This window comes from Rissa tridactyla, chromosome 7, assembly GCF_028500815.1.
Source record: "Rissa tridactyla isolate bRisTri1 chromosome 7, bRisTri1.patW.cur.20221130, whole genome shotgun sequence".
NCBI classification, from domain to species: Eukaryota; Metazoa; Chordata; class Aves; order Charadriiformes; family Laridae; genus Rissa; species Rissa tridactyla.
The window spans coordinates 20,272,928-20,288,182 of record NC_071472.1 but is presented as its reverse complement, the minus strand read 5'-3'; the positions used below and the strand labels follow the sequence as shown (position 1 = coordinate 20,288,182).

Sequence of the window (15,255 nt, the reverse complement as noted above, 5' to 3'; positions counted from 1 at the left end):
ACTTTTAATTTTCATTGTTTCAGAGGAATAGGTACATTTAAAAAATAATGATTCTGTTTTCTGCTAACATTAAGGAAAGTTGTGTAACTTCTCATTAGATTCTATGTGAAATATATAGGTTTACCCTTCAGCATAGGGAGAGAGGGGTATCACCGGAACATCCCTCTCCTGTTCTCTCACTCAAGGGAAAGAAAAACTTCTTTTTTTGTATTTTAGGATAGTCCTATTTTAAGAACTAGTCCATGGAGTAAGAGTTTAATGTCATTGCTTCAACCGCGATGCAAAGGGAAACTGGAACATGAAAACAAGCACAAGCAAAAAAAATAATATTCTGGCAGTGGAGCATTTTGGAGTTCATTTTCAACAAGGAACAAACTATCTTGCTCCCCTCACAAAAACTTGTTAAAAACAAACTAGCATCCAGAAAAATAAGCAATAACTCAGATGGGGGGTGGGGGGGCAGCAGGGGCAAACTGGTTCCTGTTTTACTAGGGCCTGCTGCAGGGCCTAGTTATTGAGAAAGCAAAACTCCCACTGAAGTGACCCTCAGGGAGCAGTACAGCAGAGCAGCACTATAGTCTAGTGTCCAACATGATTATCCTTCTCCCCAACCCCTCTTGCAAGTTTGGAATGAACAATAGAAGGCAGTGCCCCCTCAAAGAGCTGATTTCCAGGGACTGACTGCAAGATTTCAAACAATTTATTATACAGGCTCGATTGTGGATATGACGTACACCTTTCCAACTACAAACACTGAGTCTTGTGAAGGACTCTAGTGTTGCCTAGGAGCAAAGAGAGTACCGCTCTTCTGGAAGGGGCTCCAAAGCAGAAAAGAAAGTAGGAAACAGCATCACTTTAACAACATACATATCCCTCTTACAAAAATGGGAAAAAACCCTAAATATGCCTACTTCCTACTTTCCTTCCTTGCGGAGGAATTGGTAAAATTTTTCTGACCATGCAATGAGTAGGTTGCTGTTATTCCTAGCGCTGTCAGTCTGGAACCATTCACAGACATCCTATCTCCATTTATCTGAAGACTCTAAACATATATTTTTAAAAAGTTACATCCATTGGCGGTGCAGTGAGCCAAGTTATTACGTATGCCAGTGATCCCAGAAACAAACTGAATTATCATCATTCTGTTTGGTCACCAATATCTGCACAATTCACATTATTAAAATATAGGCCAATATCACATATTGTACACCAAAATAAGCCCTTTGATTTTCTGCAATAAAAAGGTAAATGTGGAACTTTTTTTTAATTCATACAATACAGATTATGCCCACCTGAAGATCTCAGTTTCCTGACATAATTTCCCCAAATACATATAACATTCTTCAGAGACCAGAAAATAAATTCCTGGAAAGAGGTAAGAAACCCCTCCAGAGCAAACAATGAAGCCTCTTTATTTCAGAGGCCATTTCTATTCCCAAAGGCAATAGGGATTTGATGGACCTGGCAGACTTAATTCCCAAGCCAAATTCCTCTTACAGACAAAACCCTGCTGGCTAAGCCATTCTTTCGTACTCAACGAGCTCCAGCACAGCCTCTGATCCAAAGCTGGCAGTTTGACACAGGAAGAGAAGTGATTTCTCAGGTGAATATGTTGCAAACCATGTCTCCTCTCTAAGCCTCTAGATTTTATTTTTTTTACACACTGAGCAAGAGGAGTAACATCAGTCCCCGTGGTATCTTCTCTGTGCAGGGGAGCAATGACCCATCATTATCTTCTGAGTTTTCACAGAAGAGAAGGAATGGAGCCATTCAAGGGGTATTCTCTCTTGCTGGTAACTACAGATATCTCAACAAAATATTGGAATTGCATGTCTCAAAGGACAGTGGTCAACCAAAAAGAATTTGCATTGTAATTTCCTTTTGATCCATAGCCTGTGCTGCTTCATACCCTGGCTTATAACATGACTTATCAGGCTGACAGAAACATAAAGCCTTAAGTCATTGGAGTGTCTTGTCATGTCTTTTTAGTGAATTTGCTGGAAAAAAATTAATTTATTAGTTCACAGCAATCAAGGAAATCAGCATATAAAGTTATTGTTGCTCCTCAGCTCATTTTTTATCTGCACTGATAGAGAGACATTATATTCATCAGCAGCAATGTACCTTGTTAGCTTTTACTAAGGATCTGGAGGTACCTTGCTGATTTAAAACTGAGAACTGATACTATGAAAGGTCATCATGAAAGACCAGCTGAAATTCAGGCAAAACTGCATTTGCCCCATGAGATACTATTTGTTTCTATAAGAATGCACAGCTTTGAGATGACATCTGAGCAATTTGATTTGAAACTTCCTCACAGCAATCACAAACCAATGCAGCTTTCAAATGAGTGGAGGCAAGGAGGATACATGAGTTGTTAGTTTTCCCAAACTATACTGCCATTGGAATTTTTCATACATTAACATGGAGCCATGGTCTACCTTTGACACACAACCCGTCCTTGGACAGATTCTGGGCATTCTCCAGCAATTGTCCCATCTCCAGCCTGTCCCATCTGCACATGGGCCTCCAGTGCAGGGCACCTGCAGTGAGAGGGTCCATCCGTTCTCTACAATCAGCATTGATCAGTGTTTTAACAAGTTCCAAATATGGCTTAGTAATTCCTTTCCATTTTGAACGCCTTTCTCAGCTTGGACTTTCCCTCTAATGTCTGTCTTTGTGATTTGTTCTCTTAGCTATCTTTATGGCTATATGTGCTTCATATAAATCCACAATAACATTCCTTTTACTTTCTTCTTTTCATCAGCCAGTAGGGGAATATTTTCTGCTGCTTCCAGAAGGTTTCCTCATAGCCTTATTCCTAATTGTCTTAATAAAATTTTTTTACTTAACTAATTGTCTTAGTAAAATTAAGGCTGAATTCCCTTAATCTATACTAGTCTTCCTAAAACAGCTTTCCTGTGCCTCTGTATTGTGTCTGATTGGTCATCACAGCTTGTACTTCTCATAAAGTCACTTCAAATGATGAAGTTATGATTTGATGAGGTATTAGTTCCAGGGAAATGGTGATATTGAATCTGTTTGTCCGCCATATATATTTATCAGGACAAAGTCAATCACAGTTTTTTAATGGTTACTTGGTACTTCCCAGGTTTATACTTGAAGTTGTTTTGGGTTGGGTTTTTTTGTGTATGTAAAAATTGAGCTACTGAATATAACCAGAGGTTTCAAACCAACGACAAATGGAAACAAAACTTTGCCACAAAATGGCAGCTAAGAAATTGTACAACTTCTCAATCCCTTACACCAGTAGTTTGCCTAAGAACTGAGTAAAGACCTTCGAATTTAGTACAACATGGTGAATTAGCCTTTCTCCAATAAAATCTTACTTTTATAAACCAGTAATTGGGCTCCTGAATTACCAGCAGTAATTACCAAGAACTGGCAAACAGCGAATTAATAAGTATCTGTTGTTCAAAGCCTTATTTCTGAGCAAATATGATGCTCAAAAAGCAAGGGCCAAATAGCATTGACTTGAAAAAAGGCATAATGCAGGCAGATGCTGTGCAAGTTTCCCACACACATTTCTGCCAATGAATCTCACTCCTGACCTCAGTACCCCATGCTATTCCAGTTCTGGGCATCTGTTGAGCACAGTCTGTCAACCGTGCTGTGCTGACTGCTTCGCTTTTCTGATGGGAACAAATAGGGACTAGGTGGAAACCGTCAAAATGACATTTCTTGAGATTATGAAAAAATAGCTGCGTCTTGAGGCATTCATTCAAATTATGGATTAGCTTGTATTTTATGCGTAAGTTATACCTTGCATATTTAAAAGGAACTCCTAAACAAAAAGTCCTTTGCAGAAACACAGGTCTACAAAGAGAATGTATTTTGGTTTGTTATTTTGATATATTGTAGGTATCTTTTAATCTTTTACAGCCATAAATTGAATCAAGAGGTTTAAACTGGACACAAGGAGAAAATTTCACCATGAGGATAGCCAGACACTGGAACAGGTTGCCAGAGTGCAGTCATAGGGGATTTTCAAGACCAGACTGACAAATGGCTGGGCAACTGGTCTGATCTCATAGCTGACCGTGCTTTGGGCAGGGGGTTGGACTAGAAACCTCCTGAGGTTCCTTCACATCTCAATTGTCCTATGATCCTTTTGTGACTTTATTGATGAGAAAGAATGGTTGACGGAGATATCTGTAATACCTGGAATGGATTTGCTGGCCCATGTCCTGTTGTGATTGTTACGAGATACTTAACTGGGTTCATGGGGGAACTTTAAAGGCTGTTTTATTCCAACTAACCCACTCATGCCAGCAAGTTTCTGCTTAGTTCCATTTCTCATTATTGATATAAGAAGGACTTAACAAGTCACAGAGCTGACTGGGAATTTCTGATAAAACTTTTTTGTAGCAAAATACAGAAGTATGTCACTTTCAGTTACATTTTTATTGAGCTATTATAGCACTACAATTACCTAGAGTTAGAAAATAATTTTCTCTCCTAATCATGATTTTCCCAACAAGGTCTTAGTTTCATTCTGTAGAAGTACAAAAGCAAATGAGGAACCATTTTAAATTTTAATGAAGAGAAATGCCCTTCTTCCTAGGAGTTCATCTGCTTCTATACCTAGTGTCTCAGCTAAGTGGTCAGAGTTTCATCCTGTATTACACTACTGTCATCATCAGAAGGTTCACAGGCTTCAGCTTGTCGCAGTCAGCACAGGCAGTTACACTGTAAGTTTCTTGAGGAATTTTCTGCAGTTGAGCTACAGAGGTAGTTACTGTTGGCTATAGTTTCTCTGGATGGCCTGTGGTTTAATACAGTGACATCTTGCACACAATAAAATTACACTCCATGCACTTTGTTGCAGATTGTTAGGTATAAAACTCAACACAAAGAACATCTATGACCACAGGACCTTGTACCTGATATTATGTGGTTATGATCTTTGCCACGTAACCTGTATATCTGTTCAGGAGTGTTGGTTCATTAACAGTGACTTCACAGTAAAATGATGCTTTTTTTGGTCAATGTTGTGTGCATTCTTCTTAAGCTAAATATATGAAAGATGGTATAGCGAATAGCATCTGAGACCAATAATGTGAATCACTAAGGCATTTTGAAGTACGTGCAGGGCATACTTAATTAATCTTGCACTTTTTGATAGCATCTGTTTACTGTGTCACAGAAACAAGTTACTTGCTCATAATGAGCAACTCATAAGTTACTAAAATTTAGTTATGTCTCACAAGCACACGTCTGATACCATAAAACTCAAAATCAACACCACGCAACTGAATTGGGCACCTCTACATCTCTTTCTTTGTTATGATTTCCTGAGGGAACACTTAGTGGTAAAAATACAAATAATGTGTCAAACTAGATAGTAAATTGATTTGTCGTGTCAAACTCATTTAAACCAACTTTTCTACTACAATATTCATGCAATTTTGTGCAGTTTTTTATACCTAAATCATAATTTAAATTATAATTTAGCCAAATTTAGAGGGAAATTGGCTGGCCGTGCATCAGGTTACATACTCATCGAAGCTGAGGTCCCTGTTCCATGGAATTCAACACAAGCAGAATTCAACCCTAAGAATTTAATTCAAACCTTTTTCAAAAACAAAAAAGTCAAGAGTCTTTGGAAAGTCCATAGAAGTGGATACTTGTGTGATGCAAGCTAGTATCAATTAAGTTTTGTCAAGATACAGCAGATTCTGAAATCTGAGCATATAATTTGAGCAAATATAAATTTTCTGCATGTACACGTTTCCTCCCCCTGCCCACACACAAATTATTGGAAAGACTGTATGTGTTATGTTTAAAAGCAGAGTTGTATCTATTACATGATTTTATCCATAGTTGCATCCTAATACAAATAACCATTTCGATTTCATACCCCCAGGCAAATGCATTTAACTGCAGTGCACTGGCTGAGAGCTCCGTTATGTATTCTGTACTAGGATATAAGGTTTTTAAGAATATACAAAGTGTTCACTTGTGGATTTAATCATGGCAGTGTGCCTGGGAGCAGCATTGCAGCCTCTCCAGAGCAAACTTAAATGATTTAGTGTAAAATTTTGACTATAGCACAAATGAAAACTAGGAGAAAAATGTCAATAAAATTGCAAGGGAGAAGTAGAGACCCTTATAGCACTTTGAAACATTAGCACTCTTATTCAGAAGAAATTGCAGTATATGCACACTTCTGCAGCATGAAAGGTCATGAATCTGCCTTCCACACTCAGTTGAGCTATTATATTAGATAAGAAAATTCACCCTGGCAGCAGTTGTACTTGTGTACATCCCTGCGTGCTTCCCCAAGGGAATATTGGGAGAGTGGATGGCTGTAATACATTCTCCCTCACCCATGTACCCTTGCTAATCACAGCCGTTATTTGCCAAGAAAACAAACAAAGTTGTATTCTTCAGTAATCTCAGAAGTATTTTGAGAATGCCAAAAGTAACGCCAAACTGAGTTGAAGTTGCGATTACATACTCCCTCAACCAGGAGGCAAATTTACAGGCACTTATACCTGGATATGTATCTGAGCCCTAATACTTAAACTCAATGCACGTACTAGTTCTCTGGCATGCCTATGCTGATGCCCATCTGCTAGAGTGGCATTGTGCCACTCGCAAGGTAATAACACAATTTCAACTGGAGATAGTTGCCAAACACAAACAGGTTTGTAAGTTGAGCCTTCAAAACGCAGTGCTGTGAAAGATCTTTCCTTGTAAGATCCTCTTGGGAAAACACCCATTGTATTATGCCTATATGCATGTCTTTGAGTACTCAATGTCACATCTTTTGACATCAAATATAGGATACACACAATGGAATGCTATTGTTATCCCCAAACATGCAACATTTGTTCTAGGCAGTTGGTAAGGCTGAAGAGACAAGTCATAGAATCTCAGAAGCAATTAAGATGACAGTAATAACAATAATACAGAAATAATAATTAGTGGTAGTAGCCTTACAACAACTGCATTGCTAGCTGCTCTTAAATACAGAGGAAGTTACATTGCATGTCAAGGAATTAAAACAACTGGATATTCATTACCCATTCTTAGCTGGTCTTGTATCTGTTGAATTTTTACTGTAATGAATCTTAAACGGTAATAAGGGAAAATTCAGTAATTTCTGGCTGAACCTACAGGCTGGCTGACGTTGGAAGGCACCTCTGGAGATTATCTAGTCAAACGCCTTTGGTCAAAGGATGGTCAGCTTGAGCCAGTTGCTAAGGGATATATCATGCTGGGTTTTGACTGTCTCCAAGGACGGAGACTTTGCAGCCTCTCTGTACGACCAGCTTCAGTGTTTGACTACCCTCACAGTAAAAAAGTGAGGTTTTATGTTTAAATAAACTTGCATTTCAGTTTGTGCCCATTGCCTCTTGTTCTTCCACCAAATATCACTGGCTCCATCTTCTTTTTACTCCCCTCTTAAGGTATTTATACAGACTGATAAGACCCCCCTGAGCATTCTTTTATCCAGGCTGAACACCCACAGCTTGCTCAGCCTCTTCTCATGTGAAAGATGCTCCAGTGCCTTAAGCACCTTCTTGGCCCCTTGCTGGACTAGCTTCAGTAAGTCTATATCTTTCTTGTACTGGGAAGACCAGGAATTGACCCAGCACTCCAGATGTTTCTCACCAGGGCTGAGTAGAGGTGAAGGATCACCTCTCTCAACATGCTGGCAACACTCTTCCTAATGGAGCCTGAGATGCTGTTGCTGTTCTTTGCCATGAGGCCACATTGCTGGTTCATGTTCAACTTGCTGTCCACCAGGGCCCCCCAAGTCCTTTTCTGCAGAGCAGCTTTCCAGCCGGTTAGGCCCTAGCGTGTACTACTGCATGGAATTACACCTTCCCAGAAGCAGGACTTCACATTTCCCTTTGTTGAACTTATTTGGATTCCTGTTGGTCTATTTCTGTAGCCAGTTAAGGTCCCTCTGAATGGCAGCACAGCCATCTGGTTTATCAGCAATTCCTCACAGTTTTTTATCCTCTGCAAACTTGATGAGTTCCACTCTGTTCCATTGTCCTAAATTAAGATAAATAATATGTATTGCTCTTCCACCATCCACTGAGCTAGTCATTTCATCATAGAATGCTATCAAGTTTGTCAGGCATGATATCTCCTTTGCAAATACACTGTTTACTCCAAATCACCTCATTCTTAATGTGTCTGGATATGGTTCCTGAGATTATTTGCTCCATCATTTTCCCAGGGACCAAGGTGAGGATGACTGCCCTGTAGTTCTGCAAATCCTCCTTCTTGAAGATAAGTGACATTTGCTTTCTTCTGATCCTCAGGAACCTCCCTTGATCACCATGACCTTTCTAAGATAATTGAGAGTGGCCTCACAATGACGTCAGCCAGGTCCTTCAACGCTCATGGGGGCATTCCATCAGGTCCTATGGACTTATTTATGTCCAATTTGTTTAAATGTTCCCTAACATTATCTTCTGATATACAGGGTAAGTCTTCATTTCTCCAGATGTTCCCACTGGTCCCAGTCTTACCTGGGGGAAGCATATTTGTCTGGGTTGCATCGGAGACCATCATTCTTGGGTTGGATCTTGCAGAGAGTAGTTCAACTTACCGGAAATATGATGGATGATGAAATAGAAAAATATTTTCACAGCTCAAAAATACTGTCAAGCCCATAATTATGAGAGAGACCTTGTGCTCATCTCCAGTTTTGTGTAACCTTTTTCTCAAAATTTATTTTAAAATACAATCCATTCTTTTAAAGCATGTTAGTTTGCAGTATACGCTATTTTAGATTGCAAAAATGACTATAAATGTTGGCAAGATTATATCAAATAATAATATTATAAATATAAATGTGTAGAAAGTTATGAAAGTGAAAGTGATTGTCTCAACTACTAGATAACCAGCTAGTTATCTGGCTAGCTGATTTTTAGATACAGTCACACGCTTAGTCTTTCCTGGCAGCTGCTCCTTTGGTTAATTGTGCCTCCTGTAAAATTAAAGGTTACTAGTAAAAAGTACGGGGGGAAAAGAGGAGCAGAAGCTGGATTCTCTCTAGTGCCGAATGTATAATAACTGCTAAAGACAATGAGAAGTAAGGAGTTCCATTTTTTTCAGGATCAAGTCCTATCTGCCACGTTCTGATCTTTCTCAATCATCCTTATCGCTCATGGTTGTAATATTCTTTTATCCTATATAAACTTCAGACTTTCAAAACAAACTCAATGAGGCACAGAAGACTGTGATGAAATGAGCTATGCTGTTCATAAAAAGATGAGTTGACAGAGTGAGCATACTTGTCTACTCATTTGGAATCTACCCCAGTGGTTTCAAGTTTGTGAATGTTATCCTTTCACAAGTCTTCTCCAAAGCTAGTTTTTGCAAGCTGATTCAGGACTTAAAAAAAACCTATTTTACTTAATTTAAGTGAAAATTAAAGACAAATGTGTATTTAGACCTTGGTAGCCATAAAACATGAAAGGGTGTTATAAATTTGTACTTGTGTATGCATCTGCCTCACTAAAATTCAAGCTACAGACCATTTAGTAACATTGCATCCTTTGCTTTTTACTTCATGAAGAAATTTTATGTTTTGAGAGAAGACACAGGATATGCACGTTTCCTTGCATAACCTTTAATGAGGTTTCTAACCAGTGGGGTTCTTTTAGATATTGGCAAGCAAAAGCAGAATTCAAGACTTTTCTACAGTTTTGGTCAAGAAAACATCGTTGTATGTTCATGGCTCCATCAAAAAACACATACTTTACAGAAAAAAAAAATCTGTGACAAGGAAAGAGTTACACTGGCCTGAACTAAGGGCTGAGCAGGGCTTGGGAGCAGGAGCCACTCACCATATGCAATAACTGGCTCTCCAGAGCCAGAGAAGGCAAGACTTCTGCATTCTTTGTGGGGAACTGGGTATAGGCCCTTGATCCAGTGATTATAAAAGGAGGCTACTGAACACATTTCTGATAGTGGCAACTTTAGATCATTGCAAAGCAAGTGAAAAAAAATTATTTTCAAATAAGAAGTACAGAAAAATAACAAATTGATTTGTTTCTATATGCAAAATTTTACAAAATTCCAAGATATTCTTGCATATTAAATTTATTTAAATGAAGGAGAGAAGGTAAATTTGAAGTAAATGATATACAAAGGGTGGATTTTGTCCAGCTTCTTGGATCTGTAGACCTGGTCTAACCCAGATGATATCTTACATCCCTTTGTATAACTTGGGTATTATTTGTATATTCTGTAACCTATCTAGAAGGAAAATTAGAAAGAGGATTGTGAAGGATTCTGATTAATTCAAACTACCATGTCAAATCATTAAACAGTGGCTAGTTTGGCAGGGGTCCAAAACAAGGATTCTGCAAAGTTCTTACTAGTACTTAAAATGGAAGAAAGGCATTAAGAGAGAGAGGAAATTAGTCTGGGATAAAAGGAAGGCGGAGGGGTGGGGGTGGGGGGGAATGATGGAAAGGTTAAAAGAAAGGGAAAAATGTGATGGAAAATTATTTTGTTTAAAAGCTGGCATTTGGTATTTTCAAAGGGCAAAATGTGTTTTTTGTTTTATGACAAATGAATGTAAAAATGTGCATGCCTTGTGGCCTAGAGGACAAAACAGTAGGATCAATGTTCTTTTTGTACTCTATGAAGCTTGAGATTAAAGTCCCCACTGATAAACTGAACATTCTTTAAAAGTGACCAGAAGCAAACAGTGTCTGTTTGCTGCTACTTTATTAGAAAGATACCACTGAGAATAGCTAAGAATACTATTTGATCTTAAACAGGTTGACCAAATTATTGCAGTTGGCTCCAGTACATGAGATGCTTTCTGCAAATTATTGTTTCTGGTTATAAACCTTTATAATATCTCAGAATGAATTATGTATGTATTTCATGTTTTCTTTTCTTTTATCAGCCTTGATGTTCTCATTTCAAGTTTCACCCTAGCCTCCTAATAATGCAATATTGAGGCCATTCAGACACTAATTATGCCTCCATGGCTTTCTTGAAATGACTAAATCAGCATCAGTTCTATAATTATCATTAGCAAGTTTGTATCCGTGCCTCACATCACATGAAAAGCACAACTTTAAATGATTTATGAATATATGCATCTATAACATCGAATGTGCACTTTCTAATAGTATATATACAAGAGGCGTAGAGATACTTCAGACGACTGCGCACCTGTATATGTGTTCTCATCTTATGTTCACTGAACTCTGCTGTGTATCTTAAAAAACACAGCCTGATTGTATAAAAGCTAATACAATACTGTTTTCTTAATAGAGAGATGTATGTATGAGATACACTCATTATGTGTATATGTAAGCATGCTGACCATTTAAATAGTACAAAAAGTAAGAAAGTGTTCATCAAGACTGGTTTTCAGACTTGATGTTTTCCTAATTTTCTTTGTGTTTATATACAAACCTAGCAAGAATGACTGACAGGACAGAAAGAAGTGTACAAATGCAATTCTTCTATATTTTCATTGTTTCTCCCTTTGAATTATTGATGTTGCCAGTAGTCATTTGTCAAGAAAACAAATCAAGATATATATACTATAGTGTTGCACTTCTGTATGTTTGTAAACTGTTTGCTCTGCATATGCTTATATTTTAAGCAAAAGCAAAAAAAAAAGGAGAATAATATAAAATAAATTATTTTCCTAAACTTTTAATAATAAAGACATGAAGATAGTACAGAAAGAGAGCTTGTAGACATCTTTGAATCAATTATACCCTACAGAATCATCTGCACACTTGGGAGCTGAGAAACATAAGTAGACATATGCAACACAGCATCTTGTGAGGTGGTACAGTACCTCACAGCCCAGTTTGGTCTCTGATAACAACCAATTTCTGAATTTCTTTCCTCCCTCCTCTCCTCCCTCCCAGTACAGATTCTTTGTTTTGTATGAAAAGTTGTGCTGATCACTGATATTTTATGACCTACATTATTACCCTCTAGGTAGCACAATGATAGTGCCAAACTAATTATTGCATTGTCTAATTTTAAATCCAGGTCTAGCGAGATTAACAACTTGCACATTATTTCTGAGCATCAACAGTGCACCTAACATAATGCAGTTTTAAATGAAAGAAGCCTGCTCTGAAAACTTTTATATACTTTCATCTGGATCATCTGCTAATGTAAATTACCACAGCTCCATTGACTTCAATGGAATTATGCCAATCTTCCCAACTGGATGGTTTGGCCTTTTTTTTATTCAGGAAATGTTTCTGGTTTGAGCCATGTGAATGTCAAAGGGGAAAACACTGATTCCACTTATAAATGTAAGATCTCATTTATGTAAACCCGGAACATATCTGTTAAATTCAATGGATTAATTCCAGATTTTCATCCCTGTAAATGAGATCAGAATTGGCTTGGAATGTGCTTTTTGGTTCCCCTATCCCCTCCCCCTTCACAAACACTCTCAGTATAGAGAAGGATTTTTCAGTTCTTCCTAATTAAGATTTGAAAAAAAAAATAGAGAAAGAAGGACATTCACAGTCATGGAAAGTGTGAAAACTACTTTGTAGATAGGTAGAGAACCAGACTTGGCAGTGTGTCCTTACTTGCTGTTTCACCCTGCTAATTTTTGTGAAGAAACTTATGTGTTGGAAAAACATAGAAGCTCCCTGTATCTGAGTGCTGTCAACAGTCAGGCAAAATTAGATCTAAAATGTAGCTTCTGATCCTAAAAACATATTAATTTCATATTATTGAAGAAAGAAATGGGTCCTGGAGAATGGACATGCAATGGAGAATGAACCATGTCCATTTAGCCAGAAAATGAAATAATGAAGTGTGTAGCACAGTGGATATAAAGTTTCATTTTAGATTGAAAAGCTGTGACCGAATTGAAAAGATTCTTAGACTATTTTTCTGTCCTTTCAGTTGCATGGAAAGAAGAAATGTCATCAGCAATGCCCCTCCCCACCTCTTTGGCATAATAACTGGCAGAAAACATTTAATAAAAACATTTAATTCAGAGTATTAGATCCCTAGAAACAGAACGCCGGATACGCAAGGTTGTGGTACAAATAGCATCCTCTGCGTGGCTGCTGAGGGGCTGTGTTGACTCCTGTGATAATATTGTATGGTACTTTGACTCATGTTTAATTCTGATTAAGTTGTGCAATTGTATCAATTTAAGGTCAAGGTCTTGAATAAATTCTTTTGTGAGAACTATTAGCAGGTCTTTTAAAATTAAAAAGACCCATGTGCCTAATGGTCTTATGAGAATAGAATTACAAATGATGATCTTTAAAATAAATTGTAATTTTATGGATACTTATTAAGAGAATTTATTGTATTGGTAATTTTCTATATCGTAAGTACTGCTGCCAGTTTAGTGACTTGTAACAGAAGAAAAGAATGCAGTAGCTACTTATTACCATATATTTGTCCTTGCCTTTGGTACTGTTGATTTGAAGTGGAAAGAAGGTTTCTACAGGATATTTAAGGTTTGTGATCTCTTACGGTGCAGTAAGGATGACCTGCAAGTTGTCATGCTCTGGCTCTGATCCAGCAAAGCACTTAAGTGTGTGCTTAACTTTGAGCATTCAAGTTCCATTTACTGTAATGTGATTACTCGTGTGCACAAAATTAAGCACACACTTAAGTGCCTTGTTGATTGCAGCCAATGCTGTGCATTTAGCAAATTTGAGATTTCTAAGGAAGTTAGAAGAAAGTACAAGTTAGCAAGATTTAGTTATTACATTACAGGCAGTAGGGAAGGATGCTCTCATTAATAGCACCAAACCCAACTGTATTAATTTACTTTATTAACAACTTTGCCTCCTAAGTCAGACATTATGTTTCTTGCAATGGAAGAATGTCACATGTAGAACAGCTGTGTTGCTCAGATTATCTGAATAGAGATGTTTGAAGTCTAAATAGTTTTTCTCTTTTTTTGCTCTTCAAAAATGTAAGGTATACTTGGCTGACGTGTTGGTACTTCTGCATGTTGAAAAGGTATTTTATTTTGGATATTTGATTAAGGCTCATAAACACTACATTCCTCAAGATGAATCTCTAGCAAGAATAGTTAAAAATGTTTCACTTGTTTGAAAAGCTTTAGAGAATGAAAAGCTTTAGAAATGACTGCACAGATAGACTGATAAAGTTGCTTCATGACTTAAATACACCTACATCAACACTAAAGACAATGTTTAAAACAGTAAGTCATAAACATTGTCTTAATTTTACTATAAAAAGAATTTTATTCTGTGAAGATCAATAACATTGTGTAGGAGTGTTACTTAGAGCAAGATATTTGTCTAAGAGTAAAGGAACTTTTACTCATCAAAAGAGAAACAGTGGGTAAAGTCTGCTCCTAAAGCAACAGCAAATAAAGGCTTGTGGGTACTTTATCGGACATGCAGATCCTATAGCATGTAACCTATTAGGTTAACTTTCTTCTGTGCGTATATGCGATTTTGAGCAATACCAGTGTTCAGCTAAATTTTTTTCTCCCCTTTGATTCCGAAGTTGATTTCATTTGTAGGGTAGATGCGAGATTTTATTATGTGCATTTGGAGATGAGATACAAAATGTTTCTGAGAAGAGCATATAAAGTGCTTGGAAAAAGCACTTGGGAAAAAATTGCAATTTTGTAAGCATACTGTTGTTTATTTTTCACCATTCCACTTCCCCTCCAAAATAAAGTGTTTTTTTCTTTCCAGGCCTTGACTAAATCAAGTCATTAAGTATTAAGCGCTAAGTAAAATAATTTTTTGTTATTGGTAATCATTAATTGTAGGGTCTTCCAGTGGAATACTTAAAGTCAAGGTTTCATAGTAAGAATCTTCTTCCAGTTGCTTGTAACTTTGTCAAACATAAACCACTGGGCAGCAATTTTCATGCCAAATATCTGCCTTGGGCTATTTTTTCAAAACTTTCAGCAAATATGGTCAGCTGTTTCTCAGAATGCACTGAGGGAAAATCTGTTTTGCTCATGTTAAGAAATTTTTGAAATATTTTGTTGACTACTGCATGTAGTGGGACTTAGAGCTTGGGAAGGGATATTCCTCTTTCACCAGCCTATGAAGGTCTTCCTCAGTCTGGAGAAATCTGATCCTCTGTAAAATTGTTTGCATATTTCACTTACCAGCTTCTTCAAAGATTCTGTCTGCAGTGGATGTATTCTTTCCTGGGGCTTGCAGATCTGAGCAGGACTTGCTCTCAGATTTCTCTTTTCAATTGCCAGTGGTGCTAAATACAAAGAGAATAAAGGTGTCTGTCAGATGT

At 37.5% G+C, this 15,255-nt stretch overlaps 1 protein-coding gene across 6 annotated transcripts in view; it reads left to right on the top strand.

Annotated features, from left to right (window-relative positions):
• Nucleotides 1–15,255, top strand: part of FIGN (fidgetin, microtubule severing factor) — a 318,372-nt gene that overhangs the window by 192,039 nt on the left and 111,078 nt on the right. Inside the window, exon 1 of one of the 6 annotated variants that reach the window (XM_054207892.1) lies at nucleotides 8,264–8,468. The exons of the other annotated variants lie outside the window; for them this stretch is intronic. The gene's annotated coding sequence lies outside the window, so the exon portion shown is untranslated. Of the gene's footprint in view, nucleotides 1–8,263; nucleotides 8,469–15,255 lie in introns of those variants that run through there. 6 annotated transcript variants of the gene reach the window in all.